The following is a 4,771-nucleotide window of genomic DNA, read 5'->3' on the forward strand; positions in this document are numbered from 1 at the left end:
TTATTGAGGCTAGATGACCATTAACACCTTATTATCATTTGCAGTTTATTAGGAATTATGGGTCATATGGAATGCTTTGTGTTATGGGTTTCGACCGCAGGCTTTACAGTTATGGGTTAACCTAGCTCAGGGCAAGCTTGGGAAGCCACCAATATGCCTTTGGCATGGACATTGGACTCTGCATCACTCAAAGGTATCAACAGCTTGCATAACCATTATAGAATAACCAACTCTCGACATTGCCACTACTCACAACTCCTTCGACGGATCCACCATTCATGTGAACCCTGCAAGATGGTTGTTGTGATGATTTTGTGGGCTGGTGTGCCGTGGGCGGGTGCGAGAGACACTGTCAGGCTACCACACTGGTGAGCTACGGGTGCACAGTCTTACGTCGCCTGGGTAGAGGAAAGGTGAAGTGCTTATATGTAAGTGTGTCATCTCCAATTGGTACGAGGCATTTTGGGGTGAAGCTCAAGAGCAAAATCATGCGGGCTCAGGCCCAAAGCAGACAATATCATATTATGTGGTGGAGTGGGTCGTTACAAATGGTATCAGAGCCTGACCCAGCCGGAAGTGTGCAGACGGGGATGTCGGGCCTCCAAGGGGGGTGGATTGTGATGACCTTGTGGGCGGGTATGCTGTGGGCGGGTGCCAGAGATACTGTCAAGCTACCACACTGGTGAGCTACGGTGCACAGTCCTACGTCGCCTGGGTAGAGGAAAGGTGAAGTGCTTATATGTAAGTGTGTCATCTTTAATTGGTATGAGGTCTTTTGGAGTGAAACCCAAGAGCAAAACCGTGCGGGCTCAGGCCTAAAGCGGACAATATCATACCATGTGGTGGAGTGGGTCGTTACAGTTGTAAGTAGTGGCAATATCGGGAGTAAGAATACAATTTTTCTTGAACAAATAGACCTTTTCACAACTCATTCACGGGTCCACCCACCAATCATGTGAGCCCTACAAGATGGTTGCAAGTAGTAACAATGTCGAAAGTAAGAATACAATTTTTCCTGGACAAACAGAGTTTGTCACTCCTCCTTCGACAGGTTTGCCAATCCTGTGAGACCTGCAAGATGGTTGTAGGTAGTGGCAAGACTAGAGAAAAACGTAAAATTATTAAATACAAAAGTTGAGAATTCAAGCACCATCACATTAAAGCCATAAAGCCTATCAACTATAACTACTTTGTCGTCCCTAGCTTTTACCTGGAGTCCTGTTAGGTACAATATATATATATAGGCAATATCTTGGTCCAATAGCTCAAAACCAACTGGCCCAATAAAAATTTGACCATTATTTAGCAAACAAATGAGAATGCAAATTTTGACATCATAATATAAACAAACACACACTGAATCAACTTCGATAGTAGTTATGAGAGCAAATTGCATTCTCATCTCAATTTTCAAAAGTTTTTCTTCTTTCCCGAAAAGTATTTCTTTAAATTCATAGGGCGAGCTACCACAAACCCCGTGGTACCCACAAACGCATGGTGGCTTGTTTTTATAGCTACCAAAACCCAAGGTGGCTTAATTTTATAGTTGCCAAACCCATGGTGGGTTGGGTGCGCACCATTTTATTGTTGGTAATAACACATCCAATCCAACCACTTTAATGCCCTGATTGATCAAAAGTCCACGCTACTGACCAATGATCTAGCGATACTAAGATCTTATCTCCCAAAGGGGGTTAGAGGTTCGAACTTTGGTGAAAACATGTGTGTGTGAGTACCAACTAAGATATATATATATATATATATATATATATTAAAAATAATATTCCTAATAAATAAAAAATTGTAAGCAATAGTTTATCCACCATAGTTTGTTGAATTTTGAAGAAATCATCAATCTTAATCTTTTTGCAACAAATATCTAGAGTGGTTCCAAATGTAAAGTTTATTTTTCAAGAACAAATGTAACCAATAGCTCACCTTTCACACACACACAAAAATAATAAGAAAAAATAAAATAAAATTGTAAGCAAGTTTGTTGAATTTTCAAGAAATCATCATAAGAGAGAGAATCCAGACACGAACTAAAAAGAGGTCGTGTGTTGAGGTCAGGGTCAGACTAGCTGATGGTAGGGTACCCCAATTTCAACACAATTTTCATTGAGAGTTGATTGTTACCAAACCCATGGTGGGTTGGGTGCGCACCACTTTGGTGAGGAAGTGGGAGAAGGGTGCATCCCTGGCTTGAAAGAATGCAAACACATTCAACCACTTTAATGCCTCACTTGGTCACAAGGCCACGTTACTGGACTCGGCTATATTGTAGGGCAATACTGCATATTATTAATTTAAAATTCCAGTACTATTTAATCGATGTGGGATTTGGAAATTTAGCTTTTTTTCTTTTTCTTCTTCTTCTTCTTCTTCTTTTTTTTTTTTTTATTTTTTTATTTTTATTTTAGAGTAATTGACTAACTTTCATTAACTGGAGTATATAAATTACCTTTACAATTCTGATCACTCCTCCTCGAACTTCGCCCGGCGACGATGGGGACTATATCGGGCAATGCATTGTCACGATTTTGAGGGCTTTGACGAGTACATGGGAACCCATTTTGGGTTCGTCTTGGAGAAACGGGAAATAGAGGTTTTGGGGGTTTCGGTGGTGGCGGTGATGGTGGGTTTGGGGTTGCAGAGGCCGTTTGAGATGTGGAGAGGGTGGTGGAGAGTGGGTCTTCTGAGATTTGAGGTAAATTGAAATGAGACCGCCATTTTTTGAGGTTCAGATGAATCAGATAGTTTCAGAGAGAATGGTGGGTTTATGAAGGCAATGAAGTGGCATTGGACTATGTTTGGGACGGAGATACCAAAAGAAATGGAAAGAAAAATAGAAGTGGGTGAGGTTGTAGTTGTACCCAATAGGCCACAATACCCATAGCACATAACTTGTGGGTAAAAAGTTTTTAGTTTCACAAATGGGAATTGTATATGAATATGAAGATATCCAATTATCTGAATTTTTCCTTCAAAATTTTAAATTCAGTTTTGGAATCTAAGCTGATTCTTTGAATTTAAAGTTGCAATACAATTTCAATAAAATGAAGGGAAGTGACATTTTACCCTTCTAATAATCGATTGTTATGTACACAATCAGTTTATTCTTTCTTTCGTTTACTATTTACAACCATCTTACAGGCCTCACATGATTGGTGGACTCATCGAAGGAGTTGTGAAAAAGTCTTGTTTGTGCAAGAAAATTTGTATTCTTACTCCCTACATTGCCACTACTTACAACCATTTTGGTGGATCCGTCGGAGGAGTTGTGAAAAAATCTGTTCAAGAAAAATTGTATTCTTGTCGACTCCTGACATTACCACTACTTTCGAAGAAGTTGTGAGTAGTGACAATGTGGAGAGTTGGTTATTCTAGAATAATTATGCGAACTGTTGTCGCTTGCTGCCACCATTGAGTGATGCGCAGTCCAATGTCCGTGCCAAAGGCATATTGGTGCCTTCCCAAGCTTGCCTTGAGCTAGGTGTGCTATGCTATGTGCAAAATTAATTGTCATACAAGATGGTTGTATCTGATGAATGGTTTAAAGAAATTATAGACAAAAATATTGACCTATATAAATAACTAAAAAATCACAAAAATATAATCCTATTTAATATAAAATAATTAAATATAATTTATTTTAGACTCTAATACTCTCGTTGTGTGTCGTGTGACTTAAGTTTGAACTGATTATTAAGATCCAATTTGGTGGTTGTTATTCCAATATATTGCTTATAATTTTAGACATTACATTCATTATGGGCAAATTGATGGCCCAAACAGAAAATGGACACATTTTATGATACCAAGCCCAATATTCAAATCCATTAAAATGACTGACAGTCCAACAGCTCAAAACCAACTAGTCCATTAAAAATTTGACCATTATTTAGCAAACAAATGAGAATGCAAATTTTGACATCATAATAATAAACACACACTGTGTGAATCAACTACGAGAGTAGTTATGAAAACAAATTGCATTCTCATCTCAATTTTCAAAAGTTTTTCTTCTTTCCCGGAAAGTATTTCTTTATATTCGTTATTGAGAACTAGTGGACAAAATTTTTGAACATTACAAAAAGCAGTTTTCTTGAAAGAAGAAAAACTTTAAAAGTTCAGATGAGAATGCAATTTGTTTGCATAACTACTCTCGTAGCTGTTTCACAATTATGTCAAATTGTCAAAAAAGCAGTTTTTAGAACTTTGGAAACAAAACATAAATTAATAAGAGAATTAGAAAGCTTTTTATTTGAATCAAGCCATTTTTTAAAACACGTGGTTTTCATTTCTATTTACTTATATGGGTCATGCATTATGAGATTAGGGAAGAAATTATTAGATGGTCCTAATCCATTTGACATGTGGTGAACTAATATAATGAAAGTTTATGTTGAGATTCTTTGCAATATATTAATACATTTTGTAGGGATATTTTCTTAATTCAAGAGTCTGAATTTAACTAGTCCACTAAGTATCGATAAGAAATATCTAATAATTTCTCAAAACCTGATCCTTATATCATGAATTAATTGTTAAGTATCTGACACCCGACTTATAACACAAATATACCAATGATAGTGCACCACATCATTAGTATGAAACAATTACTTTACATGTATTTTTTTATTAGTTGGCCTGGTTCATTATGAGTCCTACATTTTTGTTAGAGGATGCATGTAAAGTGAACGAGAAATGAGAACTTGCGTCTCGGAGATTATATGGAAATTGAAAATGGTTCACTCCTCGACTCCTTCGC

This window comes from Cornus florida, unplaced genomic scaffold, assembly GCF_030987335.1.
Source record: "Cornus florida cultivar Cherokee Brave unplaced genomic scaffold, ASM3098733v1 CherokeeBrave_3.0.0_Hap2_Chr04, whole genome shotgun sequence".
In the NCBI taxonomy this organism is placed as follows: Eukaryota; Viridiplantae; Streptophyta; class Magnoliopsida; order Cornales; family Cornaceae; genus Cornus; species Cornus florida.